Source organism: Nyctereutes procyonoides, unplaced genomic scaffold, assembly GCF_905146905.1.
Source record: "Nyctereutes procyonoides isolate TBG_1078 unplaced genomic scaffold, NYPRO_anot_genome, whole genome shotgun sequence".
Taxonomy (NCBI): Eukaryota; Metazoa; Chordata; class Mammalia; order Carnivora; family Canidae; genus Nyctereutes; species Nyctereutes procyonoides.
The window spans coordinates 29815460-29842495 of record NW_026575121.1 but is presented as its reverse complement, the minus strand read 5'-3'; positions in this window follow the sequence as shown (position 1 = coordinate 29842495).

Sequence of the window (27036 nt, the reverse complement as noted above, 5' to 3'; positions counted from 1 at the left end):
TCCTGGGTGGCTCAGCAGTTGGGCATCTGCCTTTAGTCCAGGGCGTGGTCCTGGAGACCTGGATCAAGTTCCGCATCGGGCTCCCTGCATGGAGCCAGCTTCTCCCTCTGCCTCTGTGTCTCTGCCTCTCTCTCTCTGTGTGTCTCTCATGAATAAATAAGCAAAATCTTAAAAAAAAATAAGTATGAGGATTTTTAACAAAGCAATGTTCACAATATCCCAAATGATGTAAACAATAGGAAATTAAGTAAATTATTATACATCGTATAAGGATGTAATAGTAGCCGTTAAGAAAAGAAGAGCAACAGAACTCAATCCTATGAGCAATATTAAATGAGTTCTACAAACAGTGTTGATTTAATTCCCAGGAAACTATACAAATTGGCAGAATCTTTAATGACCTGACAACATAGATGTTGTCTTTTCTACACAAAGAGAATGAGTTGGTGGTTACTCTAAGGTAAAATGCTTTGGGCGAAGCTTAAAGCTGCTTTTTGGTGGCATTCCATCTTTGTTCCTTTGGCTGCCCTAAGGGTCCAAGGCAAGATAATCCTGCAAAGATTCCTCTGAAAAGTACTGGTGAGCTAATTTATCTTAGGAAAATGAGAATCATTTTTATTCAAAGAATGGTATGTAAAAATCATATTCAGTGGATTCAAACAGATGTAACTATATCCTTCAGTCTTGTTATAAAGTAATAAATTGTATGGGCATTCTTTCATTCTGTATTACATATACATCTGAATCCTAAAGCTATCTTTACCTGACCAAGAAAAGGACAAAAATTCCCACCAAAATATTCATTTGCCTAAAAGAGATATTAAATACAATACTATAATTTATTACTTCCATGTCTCTGGGGTGCATTATCTGTTTTATCACAACCCGATTTCAGCTTCTCTTATTCAGGGAGAGAATTTTAGAATAGACAAGATGGATTCCCACATAGCTGTGGTTCTCAAACTTGAGCATGCATCACAATCACCGGAAGAACTAGCTATGGCACAGATTTCTGGGTCCCAACCCTCAGAATGTCTCACTCAGCAGGTCTTGGAGTAGAGCCCAATTTTGCAGTTCCAAGTTTCCAAGGTGAGGCTGATGCTGTTAAGTTTGGGCAGCATATGCACTGGCATCTTTAAGGCAGACATCCAGAAATTGTATTTGTCTTATAATTTACACAATTCTATTGATTTATGACATGTAAGATGTGTAATATGGTGATACCATGACAAACTTCCTCCTGTGGTTTTTGCATATTTTATACTTTAATGAATACATGAATTTCAGAGTTTAGAATAGAACGAAGTCATTTATTTAATCCATAGTTATAGTTAAGCCAACTGATCCTTCAGTATTCAATCTTATTCTTATGAAATTAACTGATAGATGGTACAAAGTGAGAATGAAATCAGGTATCATTTGTTACTTCTTATGTCATTATTTGGAAAGTCTTAAAATGTAAAATACTTCTATTTTTAAACTGTACACTAAGTAGGGTATTCTGATGAAGAGGTAAGGCATAAGGTGGATCCAGACAGTGATGGACCGTATGTTTTATATATGTATACATTCTTTAAATCATGAAAACAGAGGCTCAAAGAAGTCAAAATTTGCATAGGCAGCACAACTAGAAAGACAGAAAATGGTGCTCCTGGAAACCACAGTATTCATTTCCAGCTCTAGAGTTCTGTGGCTAAGTTGCTGACATCTTTTCCTTTTCTTTTAACTTTTGGAATCAATCACTCAAATACTATTTCAAGCGGCCAATTACATACTTGAAGCCTAACAAGCTTCCAAAATTTCCGGAACTACTATATCAGTATTAAGAATAATAGTGATTATCTTGTGGGGTATGGAGTTAGGTCAGTAAAAACATGGTGAGGTGTGCGTGTGTGTGTGTGTGTGTGTGTGTGTGTGTGAACTCTCCATAATAAGGATGTAATTTTAATTTCTAAAGATGCATTAAAAAAATAAAGATGCCTTATTAACAATCATTATAGATTTCTTTTTTGATACAACCATATAACAAAGTGTTTATCATACTTTTCCTCTTTGCTGTCATTGACAATAAACTATGTTTTTACCTACTTATTCCTAAAAATTCTTAGTAAACACTTTCCTATTTCCAACAACACCAAAACCTTGGCTCATTATACAATTCCTAATAGCATCCAGCTGATTGCCCTGCATTCCTTTACCCATATGATCAGACATTTAATTGTTCAAACATGCTGTAACTGATGACTTGTTCTTTTTCAGGGATCATTTATCTCATCATCCATTAGGCCTACAAGTCTAATGTTGGAAGGAACACTTTTTCCTCCTCTGGTTTCCTACAGGAGGGATATGGGCACTATTTTTGCCTTTCTCTGCCCCTTTATTCATTCCATTTCTTGAGTTATCTGGCATAATGTGTCTGTTTGGAAACATCTGGACAAGCTTCGTTTCATTCTACCCTTGCTCTCTCTAGGGAGCAAGATGCCTGCAATAAGCATTACTCTGGGGGCTACTCCTAGGAGATGTGGTTCTTCTCCAGAAGAGACTCCATGGGCTTGTACTGCCCCAACTAGGTGGTTAAGCCTAAAGAATTCAGAAGTTCAGGATTAGCAAACCTTCTTTCTTAATGGCTCTAAAGCTGTGTCTTCTAACCTTGTCTCTATTAGTAATAAAATAAAAAGTTTGTGTCATAACCTAAGTAGGGAAGGGACATACTATTGATTGTGGCCACTACAGACCCCAGTACCAACCATAAATCTCATGTTAATTTCTATCCCTCTGGGCTTTTATAGACTTTACATTACTTATAAATCCCTCTCTATCTTCCCCTTCCTACAAGGGCTATGGTTTGTCTTGTTTTCCTCCCCCTTTATATGTCTATGCATATATAAGATTCCACATGATATCATTTAGACAGATACATATAACTTTCTTTGTCTAGCTCTCTTTAAATACTGCTTTCCTTCTTATATCTTTGGGTTCATTGCTCTTTTTTCTTCTTTCAGTGTCAAATTCATTCTCAGACTGGTCTTCATTGACTTTTCCAAACTGTGACGCCTGCTTCTTCTACTTAGCTGCAGATGCCTTTGCAAAACTCATGTTTGATATTTAGTACAAATAGAGGAGACATTCATGAATAGACATGAAAGAAACATCAACAATTAATTAGGATGACACACTATTTGAAAACACTAATCAAAGTATATACTAGTAAGTGGGTTTCATCTGCAATAAAAATTGAGTTTCTACATTGCTTTTTACACAAAATAAAGGAAGGCAGATTAAACAATTAAAATAACAAAATAATATATATATATAATACAAGTAAACAAATAAAATAATGGGAATCAAAATTCTAGAAAGAAATGTGAGATTTACAATATTGAGCAGGAAAAAATATCTTAAGTATGACACATAGCTCAGAAACCATAAAGGAAAAAAAATTTGTAAATTATAATAGAAAAATTTAAAAACCAAACAGAGTAAAATGTTTTGATTGATGGCAATTTGGCAATGTTTTTCAAAGTGACAAATGTACACATCCTTTCTTATACCAGAAACTCTAGTTCTAGGATTCCTTCCACTAATATACTGGCATGTGTAAGAAATGGCACATTTTTAAAATGTGTCATTCACGTAAATGCATCATTAAATGTGAATATTCATTTTAGCATGGCTTATAGTTGCAAAATATTGGAGAGTGTAATTGTTCTTCAAAAAAAGACAAATTCAGTTTTGGTACATAATTAGAGACAAATTCAGCAGTTCAAAATAATGAGGAAATTTGGTGTTTACTAACAAACTGATTTATAAGATAATCTGTGAATAACTTGTTAACTAGGGAAAAGTATAGGACAGGAGATGTAGTAGACTACTTCTTAAGTAAAAAAGGAAGATGAAGGTGGAAAGAAAGAAAAAGATGCACTTAGTTCTATAAGAATAAAGAAGAAATCTGTAGATGTGGATCACCCAGTATGAGGAATTAGTGAGAGGAATAAGTGGACCAGGGAACTGGAATGAGAGGGATAACTTTTCATCATATTATCTTTGGAACTTTTAATTTTGCTTGCTGTAAATGTATTACCTGTTAAAAGATGTATTTTAAAAGAACATATCTGTATCTATAAACTCCATCTAAAATTATATAAAATTTTAAGCTTGCTTATATTCATCTTCTCCATTTCCTCCCACTTCTCAGGAATTGTTTAAAGTATCTGAAATTATAGTTCTCAAATGTCATTAACTTTTTAAAAAAGATTTTATTTATTTGCTTAGTTTAGAAAGATAAAGATTGAAAGAGAGAGAGAGAGAGAGCAAGCAAGCAATGAGCAGGGGAAAGAATAGAGGGACAGAGGGAGAGAATCCCAAGCAGACTCCATGCTTAGCACAGAGTCTGATGTGGGGCTCGATCTCACAACCCTGAGATTATGACCTGAGCCCAAATGAAGAGTTGGAAGCATAACCAATTGAGCCATCCAGGTGCCCCTAGACTGTTATTAACTTTAAATTAAAAACACTTAGAACATTATGCTTCATGTTAGCAAAGGCTATATATTTAAATTTTGTAAAATGCTGAGTCTATAATTCAGAAGAGTGTACCTATGGAACATACTTATCTCTGACTGCAGTTGTTACTATCAAGTGTGAGAGCAACCTTGTTTGAACAAAAGTACCTGGGGAGCGTATGATCTAGAATCATTATAGAGAGAGAGATTCGGGAAGATAAAGTTTAAAGAGATATGTTTTAGAGAAAGCTTTGGTAAACTTGCCAGAGTACTAATCATTACTTCTCAGTCTAGAAAGGCTGGATTTGAGAGAAAGATACAAGGTAACCATACCGAATCCTGCCAATCTACATGACCATATATTACTTTACTCCCCTTTCTGCTTCTGCCCCTTCTACAAGACTCTTGGTTTCCTGTTTTCCTTGCTGTTTCACAAAATATTTCCACCATGTAGTCTGTATCACCTGCTATGGTAGTTTGCAAAAACAAAAAAAAAAAAAACAAAAAACAAAAAAACAAAACAAAACACACACACAAAAAAAAAAACCACACCACAGTAGTTTTCAGCTTCCCCTATCAAGAGATGGAAGTCTCTTTCTGCATCCCTATATCAGGGCTGCCTTTGCTTTCTTTGACCAATAGTAACCCGTGATGGTGAGGTTATGCAAATTTGTAACCCACACTTCTAGAGACCTTCCTTTCCTGCTGCTAATGATACCCTGTGAACTACATGACCAAGCTCAGGCTAACCTTCAGGATGATGACAGAGATGTGGCCAATGAGACCTCACTGTCCTACCAGATAGTTGGTAAAAACTCAGGAGAGCCATCTAGTTGACTAGCTACTGAACATAGACACATCAAGAGTCTACTAAAGCTGGAGACTCACTCAGCTGCACCTGGCCCAAATTCCTGCCCACCGCCCCCCAACCCCCAGAATCATGATCTAATTAAATGACTGCTTTTCTAAACTATCTAGTTTTAGGGTGGTTGGTACCCAGCAAGGGTTATATTATTTTGGAGCAGTCCCTCACTTCTCACCTCCAATGTCAGTAAGTATATTACCCTGATGAAAAATCTTTCTCAACACTTCTCAGGGAAATACATATCTCAATTTCTAAACTTGAGTTTTGATTCCATAAGTAATTTCTTTTTTAAAAAAAGATTTTATTTATTTATTCATGAGATACACACAGAGAGAGACAGAGACACAGGCAGAGGGAGAAGCAGAGAAGCTCCTCTGGGGAGCTTGACGAGGGACTCGATCCCAGGACCCCAGAACCATGACCTGAGCCAAAGAGAGACACTCAGCCACTGAGCCACCCAGGTTCCCTTCATAAGAAATTTCTGAAACAAACAAAAAATTTTTCCTTTCACTGTATTCCCAGACTCTAAATGCAAGTTTGTCTCAGATCATTCTGATTCCCTTCTACCTTGTCATTTTTTTTCTACCAACACATCCCTCTTTGTTGCCATGAAGGTTCACTTGCTTAAGAAGCCTCTTTAGACTAATCACCTGGCTCATCATCACTTCTCTCAGGCTAGCGGTCTGAAAGCAGATTGCTAAAATACCTAGGACTTCTTTACCTGCGGTGCTATAGACAGTTTTCTAGACCAAGTTTAATGTGAGATTATGTCCTGAGGAACACTAACTGATCTTTGAGACATATAATTCTTCAGAAAAAAAAATAGTTGTTTTGATAAAATACACTGGGGTGTATACTGGGGTGAGCAATAGTAAACTGGTTTTTGTTTGTTTTTTACATGTTAAATCATTTTCTTCATAACATTATATGAACTGTTAACAACCAAGAAGATCTAAACTGCTCCCAAATTAGTCATGGCACCATTAACATTTTTACTGAACAGATTTTAGGAACCATTACTGTAATATTGCCTCAAGCTTAAATGCATAAGGAAAAAACAACAACAACAACAGTTAAACAAAACCTTTAATCCTAAATGCCTGTGTGAAAAAAAAACAAGAAAGAGAACTCATTAGTGATATGGAAATTAAGGAAGCTTTTTTATTTCTCTTAAAATTTGGTACCATGAATTTCTAGACTATGAGAATTCCTTTAGATGTTAGAACATCCATGTTTTCATAATATTTGCCCTTGTGGCCAAAACAGGTATCTTAAATAAAATATGGCTTAATCTCTGATTAAGTCATCTCATGACTCCCATATTATTAGAGTAAATGTATAAACATAACCACAGTTTTGTTAACAGTGAATTGTATCTGTGACAGGCTGAAGCCATGCTGCCCAGTTATGTGCCACAGTACTTTCATATGACCTGAACTGATTACCGATACACCAGCATTTTGATCCCTTGGGCTAGAAGGCAGGCCGGGCAGCCAGGGTTCCAGAGGATGCCTTCTGCCCAAGTAAGTCCTTTATCTATTTTCAATATGCTGTACACATAGTATCATCTTCTACATGTGCTATGAGAGAAAACTTTGGAATTTTCGAACTTTAGTGTGTGCAAGACTCAGCTGGGGAACTTGTTAAAACACAGATTCTGAGGTCCCATTCCTAGAGTTTCTGATTCAGTCAGTGTGCAGTGGGACCAGGAATATAGATTACTAATAAGCACTTCTCTGAGGCAGATGATGTAAGAAACTCTTTTTGAGAAAACACTGGCCAATCATGGTATTTGTTAAGAGGAGAAAGAGAAATGTGTGTATGTGTACATAACACACACACACACACACACACACACACACACACATACATATATTGTTTCTCTTAGCATCTTCTTTACTCCCATCCTATAAATGTGCAAATGGTATAGGCTTCCCTTTTGGACTTCTCTCTTACTCTATAGGTGATTTATTCCAAGATCAGGGTTTTAAACCTCATGTATGTGCTGATGACCCCCAAGTTTGTGTGTGTGTGTCTCCAGTCTGGACCTCAATGGTGAACTCTGTACATGGTTATTTGATTTTCTACTTGTAATCTCCATTTGAGTTTATGACAAATAGTTCAAACTTGACATGACCAAAGCTAAATTCTTTTATCTCTAAATCTTCTCTTTCTCCAGTAGTTACTACTCTAATTAGTGGCATCTCTGTCCTACATTCACGGTTCTGGCCAGAAGTCTTGGTGTCATTATTATTTCTTCTCATCTCCAAACTACCATTATATTCCCTAAGCTCTGGCTTCTAAGTATTTCCAGAATCATAACTGTCTCATATTCCCATGGCTACTCTCTAAACTAACTCACCGTGCTTCCCATCGAGATTGTTACAATAACTTACCAGCCAATCTCTCTCCTATCCTCCTGTTCCACTTGCGATCTAGTCTCTACAGGGTAAATCCTATAGACTGAATCTTTGTCATACATTGAAAAAGTCATACATTGAAATCTGAGCCCCAACACAATGGTATTAGGAAGTGGGATATTTGGGAGGTGATTAGTTCATAAGGGCAAAGCCCAAATGAATGGGATTAGTATCCTTAGAAAAAAGTCACCAGGGGAAGAGAGCTTCCTTCCTCACCTCTGCCCTGTGAGGGCATGATGAGGACACAACTGCTTATGCACCAGGAAGTGGACCCTCACTGCCAGATACTGAATCTGCCGATGTCTGGATATTTGACTTGCCAGCCTCCAGAGCTGTGAGAGACAAATTTCTGTTTATTTGTAAGCCACCCAGTCTGTGGTATTTTTGTTACTGCAGCCATAATGGATGGACAAAACAAGAGAATCTTTTAAAATACAAGTTAAACCACATTAGTTCTCCATTCAAATCTCCCATATCATTCAGAGCCTAACTGAAGACTCCCCACCTTTCTTTTCCTTGCTGGATCTCTCTGGACATACTAGTTCCTTTATTGTCTACTTAATATGAGAAGCAGTTGCCCATATGGGGAACTTTGCACTTGCTCTTTGTTCTGCATGATTTACTCTTCTTCCCTTCAGATCTCTAGTTAAATGCCACTTTCATAGAAGAGAACTTTTCTGACCCCTATCACTTTCTAGGCCCCTTATCCTATTTTTGGTGATAGGTAATCATCACTTGACATATTAATTATTTTCTTGCCTTTCTCTCTTCAAAACAATCTCCATGAAAGTGGGAAATTCATCAGCATTACTCATTGCCATATCCTCAGCAACTAGAACTGTGTTTATCTCAGAATTGAAACTCAGTGTTTCAATTAGTAAGTAGGTGCATACATGATACTATAGTATAAAATTTCTGTTCAGCAAATATTATAGTATCATTAATTCACTTATTGAAATATACTATTGGAGGGACCCACCCCACTCCAATATCAAGGGTGACATATACAGATTGAACAAATATTAAGGTAAATGAATAGCTAACAGTTCATTTTTGAGCATTCAGTTAATAATACTAAGTGTAACTACTAAATATTAGCCATGGTTTACACAGAGTTTTCCACTCAACCATCAGATCCTCACTACTATATAGACAAGTATGATTAACACCCCTTTTTATAGATGAGGAAATGTTGCCAGAGGGTTAACGTTTCTTGCCCTTGCTCAAACAGAAATTATGGGACAGGGTAATAGTAGGTGAGATTTATTGTGCTTTCAAGAAGTGCCTGGCTCTGCATAAGTGCGTTTCAGGCATCAGGTCAATGAATCCTGTAAGAGCCTCTAAGTAACCTACTATCCCCGTGTTGTGGATGGAAACAGAAACTTAGGTTAAGTTATAGAGTTAGAGAAGTTAGGATTCAAAAGTCTGTTACTTAAACATGTACTTGTCACCTGTGATTCTATTGTTTCCCACAGGCCTTGGTACTCTCTGCTCTGCTGCCTAGCATTTTTACTATCACTACTGAGGTCAGCTGGTAGACTCAACTGTATTCTGCTGGACACATTCAGAATACAAACTTGAGTAGGATATGAAGCTATTCCACTCCAAGGGTTAAAAAAATGATGCCACATTGTCAAGTATTCTTAAGTAAAATATTAAGAATACTAAGTCATTCAGCATTTAAGGTTATTGCCTAAACAGATTTTTCCAGTAGGTATAAAGGTCAAGGCTCCATGAAACAGTAATATATTCAAACATTTTATGCAGAATATTTGTTGCTGTGAATATAATTAAAATTAACCTCTTACCTTTGGCATTCAATTTTTTTTCAAATATATATTTGGAAGCAGCATTGAACAGTTTAGTCTTACTTTGAATGATTCCATCAGCTCTTGAACAATTTGTAGGATCTGTGAACTGAACTATTCTGAAATCATGCCATAATATCATTTTTTGAATTTGGGATGCATTTGTTCTTTTGCAGTGACGAAAAGTTAGGTAGGAGGATTGGACTTGCTGTACTACACTAATGAGATTTTCTGGACTGCAATTACTCCCAAGCAGAGTTTTATTATTTTTTTCAAAGGTGATAAATTACTAAACATATGCTGTGTGACTCGAGTTGTTTGGTGAAGAGGGTGAGATTGATGAGCCCAGATGGGCCTTTGCAATGAAGACAGAAAACCAAGATGGTTCAAATTTTAATTATGCTCTGTTAATAAGATATATGTAGAGAAGAGGTAGATATGAGAAATATCTAAAGTTCTAAATTTCTCATAAATCATTCATTCATTCCCCAGTATGTGTTGGGTGTTTATGTGTGCTAGACCGTGTGATATATGGGAAATTAGGGATCATCCAGTGATGATTACAGTCACAGCCCTCAAGAAACTTACACTCTAATGGCTTTCTAAACATTGATGCTTGTCTCTGTGAATTTTCAATAAATTCTATACCACATGGGGTAGTACAGGGTAAGTGATGGCAAAAACAATGTTGACCTTGGCGTGTTTTATTCTGTACTGGGCATTTGTACTTGCACAGGTAGGAAGGGGTAGGGATCGATACCTTCTTACAAGAGATTTTCTATGAGCTCTCAATTCTGTTTCTCCTTCAATATAGCTGAAATAGTTAAATGCCCAGTTAAATTACAGGTTAAAGTGACTTCCAGTCTTTTATAGATCATTTTCCAGCTATATAACCTTAACCAATGACCATAACCACTGATAAAGATCAGAGTAAATAAATATATAGAGATCCTAAGTCCTTGAAGAAACACTATAATGAAAACTCAGGAGGCTGGTGTGGAGAGTATAATTTAACTATACTAATATTAGCTTTTATAAAATCTGAGTTTATTACCCTGATTCTTAAAACCTGTCTTTCTGAAAATACAGTTTGGTGTCAATTTTACCTTTAAAACAACCATGCAAGTAACCAATCTGCTTTGTTTTTAATTAATACAGGATAATTAATTTGGCTAGTCAGCAATGCACAATGTTGCTTTTAAATTTGTGGTTTGTGAAATTCCATTTAAAATTTTTTAAAAATGGGGTGCGCCTGGCTGGCTTGGTAGATAGAGCATATAACTCTGAATCTCCGGGTTGTGAGTTCAAGCCCCACAGTGGGTGTGGAGCCTATTTAAAAACAAACAAAATTTAAAAATGTAGAATTGTCTCTACTGGTGTGGTCAGCTCCATGATGACCATATCATAAGGTAAATATGCTACAAGAAGCTGGGTAGGAAATATATGAGTCGCAAACCCTAAATACGACTTTTAGCTTTAAAGGGCCCCAAAGTATTTTTCATATGTCTGCTCCTGAATTTAAAATTAATGAATTAACATCTCTCTTGATTTGAAGAAAGTCTCGATCCAGTGATATCTTGGACAATGGAACAAACGGCTTGATTTCCTGATGCTTGGAATCTGATTAAAGCAATTATTTGATCTAATCACTTGTTTGTATATATCTAAGATATTCAAACTGAAAGATGCCATGATCTTGGGTGACAGTCAAGACACCCTTAGAGGTCCCCACTAGTCTGGCATGACAGAGACTATGCACTCAAAAGGAGCCCTTTATAATTTTTTCCAAACATATAACTAGTAAATATTTATTATATTACTAAGCCATTGTTACTAGATGCTGTATATGCCTGCAGCTGTAATCAGTAATTATTACATACAACACTCACTAATCCCCAAAGGAGAATCAGACTTTTGATCAGTTTCTTTATTTGCCTTCATTAGACATCCTTATGGGAGGTTTCTCTTAGTAATGCAAAGGTACTTCTTCCAAGTGACAGGTTTTTAAGAAAGAAAGCAAGAGAATATTTTCGTGCTGATACTGGAAACATTTAAAATTTAATATATTTTGAATGTCATGATTCAGTTAGAAATATCCAGGGGATATAAATAGGTCAGTAGCACATTGGTGATATTTATATTCACTAAGAAGTTTAAAAAAACATCTCCAGTTTGTTAAAAAGTACGAAGAGGAAGGCAAAGAAAGCCAAAGTACCTGCATGGTGTTCCGAGTAACCAGGCAAACATTATTTCAGCCTCCTTTGTCTCATTTTTCTTTTCACTTCTCTGGATCTCTTAGCAACCATCGTTTGCATGCCAGAAGCAAAGATAAAATATTCCAGTCTGAGGTATTTGGGGTAGATTTTAGTTTGTTTTTCTTTAAATAAAGCCAGATTTATTCTGGTTGGAACAATGGGGGGAAAACAAGGTTATACAGCCTCTTTCCTGGGATGGTAATGAAAACAATCTTCAAAATATAATTGGAAGCTTGGTGGTAAGAGTATAATCTTCTAGATATGCTTGGAACACAGGACTCCCCAGCCTCCCTAGACCTAATTACTGCTAAATTGGCAAAAGTAGCTGGAATTACTTTGGATAGTGCTTTGTCCTGTGATTCTGATGTGTTACAGATCAATGTAATTTTATTAGTTCTGAGTGTTTAGAGCTACACATATCCCACGTTGTTTCTGAGCAACATAAGTAAAATTTCAAACACTGCATTATCAAAAACAGACAAGGATAGAGAGACATAGTGTTAAGGGAAAAACACTAATCCACATGACCTCTGAAGTCAGATGAACTGGCCTCTTAGTCCTGGTTTTGCCACCAACTAGCTATGCATCCCTGGGCAAGTTATTTAATGCACCTGTTTGTTCTTCAGGAGGATCACACTAATCGTGACGAGACGACATCATGGAACTGTTGTGAGGGATATGTTTTTGTAAATTACATAAAGAAGTTTAGCCTAACTCCTGATACTTAGCAGATGCTTAATATTTTTCTTTTAATCTTATATATTCTGCAACCACTACTGACTATATCTAAGTCCCATATTTACCTGAATAGTATTTGTAGTCACATCCCTATTGCTCCACCAGAATATTAAACATAGTTTGTCCTTGCTTTCCGTGACTCTTGTACTCCTGAAAGTTACAATAACAAATTCAAAGTCATATTCATCATATTTGTTCCTCCTTCTCTATTTCTACTAATTCCTAGTGCTATGTTTCTGCCATATTCTCCAGTACCTAAGATCTTCCCCTAGCAGACCTTCCCTTCCTAGCTCCACCTAACAATCCAACCACTTGCTAGGGTTATGCAAGTCTCTATATTGCCATTCATCCTGTCTTCCCTGCACATCCTCACTGCTTACTGGCCACTTTTGGCATTTTGTCACCTACTGCTGGGATTATTCAACAACCACCTGCCTGTTTTCCTGGCTGTGCAGTAGGCATTTTTTCCCTCAAGTCTTCCATGGTTAACAGATCATCTTTCCTAGAGGAAAGTTCCGATTGTTTCGTTCACCTTCCCCAAAACCCTTCCACATCTTCCCACTGCCTGGTAGTAAATCACATGCAAACCCCCTGCCTGGTACACCATACATCATTCACCCTACCTTCCTTTCTGGCTTTTATATTCCACTACAGAATACTTAAGATACTCAAACTTTATGTCAGACTATTCCATTCGAAGTTGAAACTGCATGCCTGTTTTTAATCTACCGCCTTTGTGTCTTTGCTTAGGTTGTTCCTCTACCTAAAATGTTCTTCCTCCTAGTTCTATTTATCAAATCCTAAGTGCATGTATTCATATCATGCCATTCATGTGATCTTTTAAAACTTCTGTCCTAAAATCTATCTTTTCATCTTCAGTGACCATAAATATATATCTCTATTATAATATCAATGATGATATTTAACATATCAGCACAATGCTACACCATGGTAGGTCAGCATTTATGTTACTTTATTTATAGAACATATCAATTGTTCTGTGTTCCTTATTTGGTATGAATTGGTATTCTCAGTGATATTTCTAGTTCCCTAAAAAAGCATTTTCTTCCTCTCCTCACATTATTGAAGTTTTATGAGGAGAGTTTATCCCATTACTTGGAGAGCTAGTTATAAATTACAGAAATTTGCAAAAGCAAAAGACACAGATTCTCAGCATTCATTCAACAAAATTTAAACACACACACACTTGTTCTAAGATTTGTCCAATGCTCATTGCTAGCTGCATAAGAAAGGTTCAAAGGAAACAGTCATACAAATACTAATTTATTTTAGCTGTGATGAATGCCAGTAATGAAACTGAGTATAATGAAGACACCATGGCAACAACAGTGCCAGAAGCCAGATTAGATCAGATAAAACTTGTTTTAGAAGAGGGGAAAAAGATGATAAAGTTTTGAATGGAAAAGGGAAATGACCAAAGAGTAATATTTGCACAATAAAATACTTTGAAATGCCTGAAAAATACAGATGAGTGTACGGTGTGATACAAAAAAAGGATTCAAGTATAACTATAAGATTTTACCTCTATAGACAAATGAATAGATAAACAAAATGTGGTATATACATAAAATGGAATATCATTCTTTTTTAAAAAGGAAAGAAATCCCATCTTACATCACAATATGAAGCTTGAGGATGTCATGCTACATGAAATAAGTCTCAGAAAGACAAATACTATCTGATTGCACTTATGTGAGGTATCTAAAGAAGTCAAATTCATAGAAACAAATAGTAAAATGGTGGCTTCCAGGGGTGGGGGACAGTGAAAAGACACACTGTTTGATGGGTCCAAAGTATCAGATTTGCAAGAAGAAAAGTTCAAAAGATATTTTTACAACAATGTAAATATACTTAATACTATTGATGCATACATTTAAACTACACATCTATACCATCTTATGGTTAAATGGTAAATTTTATGTGCTATCTACTCTGATAAAAAAATACCAAAGTCCTTAGTTTGGCACATAAGGCTCAGTGCTACTTATGTGACATTCTTTCCAACTATTCTCTCCCTTGCATATTACATAACAAACACAGTGGCATTTTTATTATCCTCCAAATACACTTAGTATATTCCTGCCATCAGGGTTTTGCACCTAGTTGTTCTGCTCTTCCCAGCTTATTTGTATTAATTGTTCCCTACTTCAAGTTTTGGTCAAATGTTATCTCCTCACAGAGTCCTTTGCTGAAAACCGAGTATGAAATCTAAATCATTTTCTTTCCCCTTATCCTAGTTGATTATTTTTTTGTGGTATTTACTACCACCCGACATAGATATTTAGTTGCTTATTTACTGTTTTCCTTATGAAAATGTAGGTGTCATTACAATAAGGTTTTTGTCTCTTTTCTTGTTTACTGTTTTACATCCAAATTTGGTAGCAGTTCTTGGTATATGATAGACATTTATTTAATACTAGCTAAATAAATCAATCAATGAAAGAGAAATCATTTTAAGACCAAGAATAGAAGATAAGAATTGAGCCTTATGATTTGAGATGCTGTTCATTATTACGAATGTCCTGCATTCCATGTGTGCTCCTTTCTTATTCTACTGGAGTTTATAGACTGCTGTGAGACCCACCACCATCAAATGTGGTACCCACCTTGCTTTGCTAACAAAAATACCCTTAAAATAAGTTGCCAAAACTCAAGAATGGCCTGATATATAGGTAATGTATTACATCCACTATAAGAAGTGATTTCAAATAAACCTATCCTCTGCCTCCCAATCTCCACTATCTCTTCCAAAAAAATACCCTAGAAAGGGACCATTTAATTTTAAGTTTGAAAGCAGTATTTAACCTAAGGAAAGTTATTTTTTAAAGATTTTATTTATTTATTCATGAGAGACAGAGAGAGAGAGAGAGAGAGAGAGAGAGAGGCAGAGACATAGGTGGATGGAGAAGCAGACTCTGTGCAAGGAGACCGATGTGGGACTCAGTCCTGGATCCCAAGATCACACCCTGAGCCAAAGGCAGGGGCTCAACCCCTGAGTCACCCAGGCATCCCCTCAGGAAAGTTATTAACCTTAACTTATAGTCACAAGGAGTATAAGAGGAGACCATCTTTGAAAATATGTTTTGAAGAAAATTATAAGACTTGAACTTTATACAGTTTTATAGGTTTATATATGATAATCAAGAGGTTATTTGGGAACAAAAGATAGGTTCGGTTTTATGTTACAGTTTCTAATAATTTCTCTTACACAGAAATTTACCTTCAGATCCTAATTTTATTCTAAATATTCTCCATGATTTAAAAGTTGATGTTAATATATGCATTATAATAATCTTTTAAATGCAAGAGTAGACATAATTCTAAACTGAATGATTTTGGATATATTTTGCAGGAATAAATGTTTGCTTTTGCTTTTGGACTCAAGTGGGTTCAATTCACTTTGCAAACCTCTTTCATGTTTCCAGTTCTTAGCTCCAGACATAATACCCTCCACAGATGGTGGATGTCATTTGATCCTGCCCCTTTCTAGCAAATTCACATATGTCAGCAAATGAGCCTAAAACAACTCCAGGTTTCAAATGCAAAACATTCGTAAATTGCACTGATTCATAATCAGGACAACATAATAAACTACAATCTAGTCATTCTCCGTGGGCCTTATTCAGCAGGAAAAAAAGCCATAGAATGGAAGCCAAGAGAGGATGTTGAGCTTGGCTCTTCCAGTACTAGGCTTTTGGAAATTCAATTACTTGTCTGTGAAAAGTACTGGAATGACAGGCTTGGAGAATAAAATCTCTCATCATTTCAGGACACCAAATAAAAGAACAGACTAGCCTAACCACAAAGGCCCACCAAGAAACTGAATTCTCAGGAGCTTCCATTCTCCACCTTGAATGAAGCACTTTCATTGTCAATGAGTTATGTCTTCCACTAGTTCCCTGCCACCCCCAAACTCTGGCTGTCTTCTTTATTCACTTAATGAGCTATCACTCATGATCTGAATTGTTATGATATAGGAGTGATTGTATGTAAGAGCAGAACATTTCTGTTGCTGTAGTTATTTTTAAGACTATTTTTTCTTATAAACTGAGAGAAGTGAGGGAACTCAGCTGTAGAACTGAGAACTAGAAGTAGCATTTTAAAGGAGTTAATATAACTCAGGTCTCAATAGGGGTCTTGTTTTTTTTTTTAAGTCTCTAATAGAAAAAGGACAGGAATAATGCAAATATTAATATAAATAATTCTGTGACATTTATATGGAAATTATGTACATGTGAAGCATCAAATAAAATATTTGGGAAAAGTAAAGACTTTGATATTGCCTGTAGCCTTAATATACTTGCCTTTTTGTATTTAAAGAAAAAATTCTACTATTTCTGGAGAAACAAATGAGTCAATCAGTTCTGCCATTTGTGCCCTTCCAAGTATTTAATTATATAAGAACCAAGCTTAAAAAAAAAGCCAACTACCTGTCAAACATAGGTTTAATCTAATTTGAACCAGTATAGTTAGATGATCTCAGATTGATATTTCAAAAGCTAAAGAACTCAAAAAATTGTTGTAGTCATATATGGTCTACAAACAAAGATATGAAGCTGGGAGTGATGATCTTTATACATAAGGGAATTTTGTGTAATTTTATAAACTCAAATTTCCAAATTTCAAATCTCAGGATTTTGCTTAGTGAAACTGTAAAAGATGGAGGCAGGCCTGTATTTTAGTGCCATGTAACACTCTGTACTTCTGGGCTATACTCTGTATAGTCTCTCAACTGCTAGATTATTTTTATTTTCCTCAAAGTAACAGCAGATATCTTGCAATTCTGAACATTTCCAACAAAAAACTTTTTTTTTACTTACTAAAAAAAGTTGCCCCTGAAAATTCTATCAATAGAAGGTTGGCATGTGAAGGACAAATGAATCTTTCCAATGTAAAAATACACATCTTTATTGCTTTCATTTTATTCCTTCCTATCCATACCACATAAAAGTACTTCTTTTTTATTTGAAATACATTCACAATTATTGAAGTTTAACAAAAATGTGTATATTACCTATGATATGGGTTTTCTAATCACTGCTTGAAAGAAAGAACTACAGTGAAATAAATTATCTAAATAATGTCAGTGTAAGTAGATGAAATTGGGTAAATTTTGCTTTGTGAGATTCTAGTTATTTTATATTTTTGAGGATTTATTTTTGCCCAGTCTTATTCTAGAATGATTTGAGGCAGGTTAAAAAGATTCAGGCCATCTAGAAAGATACATTTTTATCAAAAGTGAGAGAAACATAATAAGGGAAAAATAAGAGCAGACAAATACAATGAACCCCAGAGTGATAGCCACAAATAATACAGACAGTAAAACCCTATAGGCACTCATGGGAGATGGACCAGAATACTGATCTGTGTCCCACGTTTTCTAGCAGGTAACAGGAGCTGGAAAAGTTAAGAGCAAACTAGTTGATTAGGACAAGCACAAATATCCCTTATAATAAGAAAAAAGAGAAATTACCATATGTGTCCTTATAGATACTATGAGATTTGTTTAACAAACAACCCTCATATCATCCTTCAAATAAACACAGTTAGATGTATAATTGTAGAGTTTCCATATATCATACTTTTATGTGAGTAGATGACATTCAACAAAGCACAATTTAGTAAAAACCATTTCACCCAAAGAACTATATATTACAGTCCACAGAGAGTTCTCTCTGAGAGATCTTGCTTAACTCAGAGATAGATTTTATTGCAAAGGGGATGCACAGGCAATAAGTATGCTTTTCATGGCACTTTTTTTTTTTTACAACTTTTCATATTTTATATCTAAGTCTTTCATCTCATTCTAGGCTATAAGCTTCATGACTATACAAACAACACTGCATAGCTAGGTTCTAGCAAAGTATCTTACCACACAGTAAGCATGCAAACATTTGCTCAATGTTGAATAAATGCTTGATTTTCAGGAATTTCTACAAATATTGTTCCTCTTGAGCATTTCAGGATTTTCTCTCTGTCAAGCACCTGGAGGGCAGGCAATGTATGCGATAGATCCTTGTGGAGATATATAATTAAAGCAATCAGTTGGACTCACTTGAGCTCCTTTCTAATCAAGCTAGTAATTGTAGGTATAGTGCCTGAAATTAGATAATGCTGGACTTATACAGCAACAAATTATCATCTTTCATTAAAATTGTGTACTACTAAGCCAACTTAATCACACTGGGGAATTCTGGGAGCAGGTGAAAAAGATGGATCTCAGAGTTATCCCACTCAACGGGAGAGGGAACTAGGGTTTTATACACCAACTGCCATCTGTCACTAGTTGAGGGCTATCCCCAGAGGGATGTTGTTAGTTCCTTGGAATTTCTGGTTTGTCCTATTTGAGGGCAGGGCAGGATCTGGGGACCAGAGAAACTTCTCTGAATTGTTAAGGCCCATAGCCATGGGGGCACTTTAGTATCTGCTACAAAAACCATGTTTAAGGAGACATAGTATATTTTTTAAAAAGAAAGGTTAGGTGGAATTTGACAACCTTATCAAATAATATTCTACTGTAAGGCTTTTTTTGAGCATCAGAAAGAAACCTGAAGAAAAAGAAACAACTACATATTTAATTTATCATTAATTAATTAATTCTCTGTTGTCCTCATCCCTAAATTTGAAGTACAGATTCACATTTGGTGAGCCTGAAACCTGCCAGCAGAAGGCTTTTCTATAACCTGAATGGTAGTGATTTTACTCATTTGACATTTAATTTCTTTATTATTTTTATTTGTATTATATCTTTACTCTCTCCTATTAGAATTTTTCAGTGATTTACTTTGGCAACTCTAGCTGGAAACAAGCTATACAACTTGCACTTTAAAGCACAATATGTGTTTTCTTTAGGCCTAAAAGTCTTAATCAGTTGAAGTCAGAGTAATAGTTACCAAGCAGCTTGGAAAAGCAAGGACATCTAGTCTTCCAGTTAATGGTCAGAGAAGTCACATATGAAAAACAAGTATGTTTCATGGGCAAGTAGTCTTTCCTAGGAGTGAGTCAACAAAAGTAAGGTCAGCTTATCTGCATATACAATTAGTAAAACTTGAGTACAGAATATTAATGGTGAAAGCCAACTCAGTAACATGAAAAATAAATGAAACCTAAGGAAAAACATAAGGGAAATTAAGGAATTTTTAAAAAGCTCTTTCTAAATTAAGTATGTTAGATATACATACTAATCCTGGTTACAGTGGGTGTAGTAGAAGAAAGCTGGTTAGCTCTCAGAGGTTACAAGATGGCATATGGAAACGTAATTGTATCAATTAATATTATGTTTGGCTACAACAGCCATAAATATGGAGGCTCAATGGAAATAAGAGATTGTTATTTTTCTTTCTCATTTAAAAGAGATCCAGAGGTGAGAAGAATAGGTCTGTTGCAGTAGTTTCATGTTGTTATCAAGAATCCTGATGCCCATTTTTTCCATTTCAGCATTCTAATGTATGTCTGCTATTCCCGATATTCTCATGCTTCAGAGTAACTGCTGGAGCTCCAGCCATCACTTTGATGCAGGCTAGAATCTCCCTCCTAAATAGTCGAAATCCATAAACAGTCTTCCTTGAATTTCACACCCTTTAGTATGTTTCCACTGTGGTCAACATTACTTATCAAATGACTGCAGCTAGCCTTACTTATTTTAGAAACAGAAAATTAGAACTGATAGAGTAAGTAGTTAGTTAGACATGAGCTAGAGGCAAGGGTAATGATAAATAGGTTATACATTAGAAGCCTGGGGGCACAACATCCTGACTCTGTCCTAAGGGCTTTCAAGATCCCTCAACATCCTGGTCTGTGGCTTCTAAGACTCTGGGGCTAATAGACCAAAACCCACAGGTGCAGAACCTGAACTCTCCTCTTCCATCTCTGCTGCAGGGTAACCTCTAGACTCATTATAATGCATTTGGGTTGCGGGTTTGGCCCTCCTCCATGGGGGAGGATGCCATGATGGTTCTGATACAAATCCCATAGAATCAAAAGCTCTCCCGCCTGACCAGTGGGAGGAGTCCCTCCAACTGATTGGAAGCAGCCTCCATTAGAGACCATTCTGTCCATGACCCAAGACCCTGCTTACATAAAAAGAAAAGACACCTGCAGTCTCAGGGCAGTTGCCACCTGTGGGCCTGCCCACTCTCCCATCTTGAGAGTGTACTGTGCTTAATCAACTACTTTGTGCTACTTATCTTCCTTCTGTCTGTCTTTGAGCCTGGATCCTCAGGTAAATCTTTTGTGGGGATCCAAGAACTGAGACCTCCATTCACACAATGTAGACTCTCCCACTCGTAGCAGAACCGAAATTTCCATAATTTTTTTCTCATTTTCCACTTGTTTTTCAAGTTATTAACTTGGCTTTTGGTTTTAATATTTACTTTTATTCAAAATTCTATTACTATCATAGAAGGGAGAAAGTGACTCTTCTAGGCAAGTAATAGCTATTGTCTCTGTAGCAAAATAGGGGTAAGACCACCAAAAAGAGAGAACTTGAATGTGGCCATTAGCTTAGAAATAGCACAGTAAAAGAGATGAGTTGCATGGTATCATTCCTTAGAAATTTTGATCAGCCAATACACAGAGTCATTCTCCTTCATCCATCCTCATGAGACCAGAAAGTACACCCAGTTCAGGTCTATGTTTTAATAGCACTGTGTTTGTGGTGCCCTGACTCTATGCCCAGTTCTTTGCTAACTGATAAATTTACCCCTTGAAACAACCAAGGTACATATAGGTACTACTTTATCCATTTTACAGGTGAGGAAGTACATAAAGTGAGAAGGACATAGAGTTAGAAAGTTCTAAACCTATAATTTGAGCCAGACATTTAGAACCTAGATACTCATTCCTCACCACTATGCTATATTATGTTTTCTTTTTTGTATCTTGGACAGAACCAAGATTAGGGTAGAGTGGGTGAGCCCTGGCACAGAACTCAATGGGGTGGGGATCCCTGGGTGGCTCAGCGGTTGAGCACCTGCCTTCAGCCTAGGGCATGATCTTGGAGTCCCGGGATCAAGTCCCACATCAGGCCTCCTTCATGGAGTCTGCTTCTCCCTTTGCCTGTGTCTCTGCCTCTCTCTGTGTCTCTCATGAATAAATGAATAAAATCTTTCAAAAAAAAACTCAATGGGGTGTCAAAACACTCAATAGTCAAAATAAATAATATTTAAAGTATTTTTAAAAATATAGATGCAAAAATGTTTCAGATAAATAAAAAAACAAAATTTTAAGTACAGACATAAATGTTTGAGTTGGGAAAATGTCCTATGACTTTTGACTCTATGAGATCTGATGAGAGAGAAATTGGTCTCATTAAAAAGAATTGCACATCACCTCAACCAGTGACATTTGGGGCTGGAAAATTCTTTTCAGGAAAGGGCTTTCCTTGTATTGTAGGATATTTAGTAACACCCCTGGAATCTTCTCATTGGATGCCAAAAGCACTTCTTTCAGTTGTGACAATTAAAACTGTTTCCAGACATTGCCAAATTTTGCATAGGGGACAAAGTCACTTGGTTAATAACCACTCACCTTGGTGCATCTGATTTATTTTTGAATTGTTAAAAATAATTTTAAGTCTTTTTAAAACTGTACTTTTTTTCATAACACATTCATCCCAGAAATGTGGTAAATGACTCTATTAGTGGTAGGTTTGTTTTGTACAAACATACTAAGCCAATGTGATGAATTCATCCTTTGCTCACTGTAATTTAAAAAGTCCTCTGTGGCTTGATTATTTGCTATTTGAAGAGTAAAGGTGAGCTTAGGTGAGTTGAAGCTGAATTTTTCATCATGCTATTATTCCAACATTAGATTGCAATTAAATTTTACATCTTTCTTACCTCAAACATCCTTGTAATTCATAGCTAACATTCCAATCCCTCATTAAATAGACAAGCAAACCAGATATTAACAAAAAAAAAAATAGGAGCAGGAGGAAAAGAAGAAGAAGGGGAGGAAGTGGTATGAGAGAATAAGTTGTCTGAAGGGCCTAGGATAGTGCACATAACCATTCCTGCTGATATAACAGAAAGATTCTGTATGGGTTTTGGAGGTTCACTGACCCTACTTCAAATCTTGACTCCTCTCTTTCTTTTTTCTTTTTAATTTTTTTATTGGAGTTCAATTTGCCAAAATATAGCATAACACCCAGTGACTCCTCTCTTTCTTAACTGTGTGATGTTAGCCAAGTTACTAACTTCTCTGTAAAGCATGATTAGTAATTCAAGCCCCATGGGTTCTATGGAGATGGAGGTAAGTGTCTAGAATGGTGCTAGATACAGATAGGCAACACATTAGTTTCCATTATCCTTTACTATTTATGTTCAGATAATTTCTCTCCTCACTGGATTTGAAACAATTTTTCATATGCTCCTGAAGCATAGGAATGTGATGTAGGATAACATACTTTCTATGCAAAATCTCAATGCAACAAAATAATGTCTGTGGCCCAGGAAGTTGTTCTTATTTCAGCTTGCTTGATTCTTATGCTACTCTGTAACTTACTAATGACTAACTAGAAAAACTGTCCTGCTCTCTGGACCACTGAAATAGAGTTGGTACCAAAAAATCATGTAAGGTTTCTAGAAATTGGAGGTGGGGGGAGGGGTAAGAAGAGGAAGCTGCCTCAATATTAGTGTCCTTGTTAAAAAAAAAAAACACACACACACAAAAAAAAACCCAAACTACCTCTAGTGTAGATAACTGATCCTTGGTTTGTATTCTTTAACTATATAAATATTAAAATATTAAGTGTAAATTCTTTATAGAAATATTTCAATGTCTACCTTATGATGTTTTTCATAATAAATGTCTCAATGGTCCATTTTTTTTTTCCTTTTCTCATTGAGATTCCATTGAGTTAAATCTACTTGTAGGTATTCCTCAGAGACGGTCAATGAGAAAATATACCTTTGGTGTGGAATCTATCCTTTTGCAGTTCTTGTTTACGTATTTTTCATTTAATGTTGAATAGTGTAAGTTAAAGTCATTCAAAATGTCCCTCACTATCTTTCTTTTCATAACTTGATTTCAGTTTTTCTATTCCAACTAAAAAGAGTGCAATTGCAAATTTTCTATTTAATGGTGTGCTTTTTAAAGATAAAATATAATATGCTTAAAATTATGCTGTTTTCATGAATAAGGAGACTTCATAAGTTGGCTAAAACATTAAGCAGTTGAAATAATGCTGTCTTTTCACAAAATTCAATGTCCTGTTAAATAATCTGTCAAACTCCTTCTAGTAAACTCAAATTATTTACAAACATTGAATTTTTAAAAATACATTTATCTAAGGAAGCCATAAATAACAAGTTCAATTTTCTTGAGTAGTCAATGCATTTAATGAATCTGCAAAGTGTAGACAAACTATTTTACTTGGGTTATATTGCACAAGAGAAAGAGATCATAATACGTGTCCCCAGAAAACTACTCCACCAGCACAGTGGACTTTCATTATTGGGAATCAGAAAGAACCCTAGAAGCTTAGATAAATAAACAAGACTTGATAATCAAGAAGAGGTATTATACACCATCTGTTACAGTTTAGGTAATCAAGGAAGCAGATTCTAAGATGGAGATTAGTACAGGGGAGGATTATTAGGGAGTGCTCCTGAGATCAGCACTTGGAAAGGGAGAGAGAAGGAAGCCGGAATTTGACAGGAGAACATGTTGGGCTGTGATGCAGTCACAAGAGAGGCCTTAGCCAGCCATATGGGGAGGTCTGATTCAAGGATGACCCTTTACATTTTTAAGAATTCAGGTCTGGAGGCTGAACCTTCACATTTCCATGTCAAAGAGCCATGGCTTTGGGCGAAGTGGTTCTTCTCAATGAGGCAATTCTGAAAAAGGCTGACCACTGAGATCTGGATGTTGAGCACACATAGCAGCTAGATCAATATGTCCTTCACTCTCCCAAAGGAGGTCTGAGTGGCACGTCACAGCACCTATTATTACTATACTTTTTGAATTTATGTTTTTGTAAAAACCATTTTTAAGAAACACTGTTAAGTAAGCCCTTAAATACCATCATTAAGGGACATCTGGGTGGCTCAGTGGTTGAGTGTCTGCCGTCAGCTCGGGGCATGATCCCGGGATCCTGGGATTGAGTTCTGCATCAGGCTCCCCACAGGGAGCCTGCTTCTCCCTCTGCCTATGTCTCCGCCGATCTCTCTCTGTGTCTCTCATAAATAAATAAATAAAATCTTGAAAAAAAAAAAAACAAAACAAAAAGGCCCAACATTAATATCTCCATAAAATAAATAAAATAAACTATTTGAAAAAACAAAGCTGCAAACTAGAATTGTATTTTTGAAGGTATCAATGACTATAGTTATTCCCCAGGCAAAACATTTGACAGATGGAGACACTGAGGTATCATGTGGTAATGGTTTTGTCCTGGGTCACGGTGTTGGTTAATGTAGACTCAAGTCTCTAAGTTCCACCATTCTTTACCCTATAATAGCCTGCACATAGTGCTTTCCTCTTGCTCTCTACCAAATCTATTTGCTAGCAATCCTAAATAAAAATAATCTATATAAGTTGGGGGAAATAACAAACATATATACAAAAACCATGAAACTATGGAAGATAGATTGGCCATATTATCATGGTTAAACCTTAATGACTTTTCCAAGAATACTGTGATTACATCCACTCCTTTCTTCATCTTCCTAAATGAAGAGAGATGTGTGGTAGTAGGGAATGGGAAGTAACTTCTTTTAGTTGCCCTGAGTTGTCAGAGTCAGGGAAACTGCTAGTACTACATTTATCAGCTCTTGTGAATTACCTAGATTTCATGGGATCTATTGTGTGCTGTGTTGGGTCGGTATTTGGCTGGATTATTAGACATAGAAGAGAGCAGTGAAGTTGGTCACACTTACTTCCTCTAGATGTAAGCCCCCTGTGAGTTCTATCTCAGGAGTTTTGTTTTTTTTTTTTTCCTGATATCATATAAACAGATTACCCAGGACACCTAAGGATCTCTGCCAAAGAATACATTTTAAGGTCTTTTCTCAACTCTACCTTTATATCTGGCCTTGGTCTCTGAAATTAAAACATTCAAGAAGAGATGGAGGTATAATAATTATGGCTAGTCCAACCTTCTTACCAAAGAGAATATAAACATTGAAAACAACTGCAGATCCTCCTGAAAGTTTGAGATGCAATCAATAGTATATTCACCATTGGCTGCCATAAAAGTGTCAGGATGATCCAGTAGAGAAGGAAGAATGGTCATGTATTTTCCTGCCTGCTGCCTGGATTGTATCCTATCAACCATATTGATCTTGCCAGCCCACATCTCCATTATGTAATCAAGTAACAATTCAAATTAGTAACTAGAGGTCAGCAATTACCACAGCCCCTCCTGGATAATGCAATAGTTCCCATTCTTTCCATACATATGCATGCTGTCAGTGATAGTGATGATGGGCCTACAGATGATACTGACTAGTCAGGTTGGATCCAGGACCCATTCACAGCAAAGAGTCTGACCAGTTATAAAATTCAGAGCGGTCAGAGATCTGTGAAATGGAGGCTCTAACTTCTGTTTTTCACTTAGAAATTTGAGTGCCACAGACCTGTGGCAATGTTTAGTCTTTAAAAAATTTAGTCATGTATACATTATGAATCTTTTTGCCCAAAAACTTAAATGTAGTGTGAAAAATATGAATTAAAGATGATTCCCCGGTCAAAACTCATTTAGAAGGGAGAACCATGGTTAATTCTAAGGCAGGAGTCACCCTACATAAAATAATAGGTCAATCAGACTTTTCAATTTGAATGATGATGTAGTCTTTATGCTGCCATCCTAGGTCAAAGACCAATAGGCAAAATGCCCAGCTAGTGTGCTGAGGTTGGCAGGCTGTACACAGAGAAATTGCTTAAATTTTAGCTCTACAGATTCAGTCACTTTTACTAACTTAATTTACTAACTTACTATCCCCCACTGACAGGGGATAGTTTTAGACACAGTTACCATTATTCAGCATATTTCACAAATTCTATTTCTATATAGTGAGGCTTGTTTCTGGAGGTAAGAGAGTTCAAGTCAAATGAGTCAAGTCCATTTGCCCCCAAAGACTCTTTCCACAGGCCAGACTCAAGTGGGCCCCAAATTCTTGAGTTTCATCACATCAGTTCAGCAGATATGCTGGCTAACTAAATTTTAAAACAAGGGTGAAAAAGGTAAGTCTCAAACTAATCTGTAAGATCCTCTAGCCATCTTTAGCAGCTATGTTAGGAGAAAATTTAGTCAATGTATACTACTACAATCCTCTAGTTTAACCTGTTTGAGATAATTAAAATGTGAGTAGAAGGAGACAAGCATTTTAATATTGACACCTTGATTCCTGTGAAGCCTATGATTGACTCCTAGTCCTAATATCCTGTCTCTGACTTGAGAGAGCCTGTTGCAAAAAGACAGCAGAA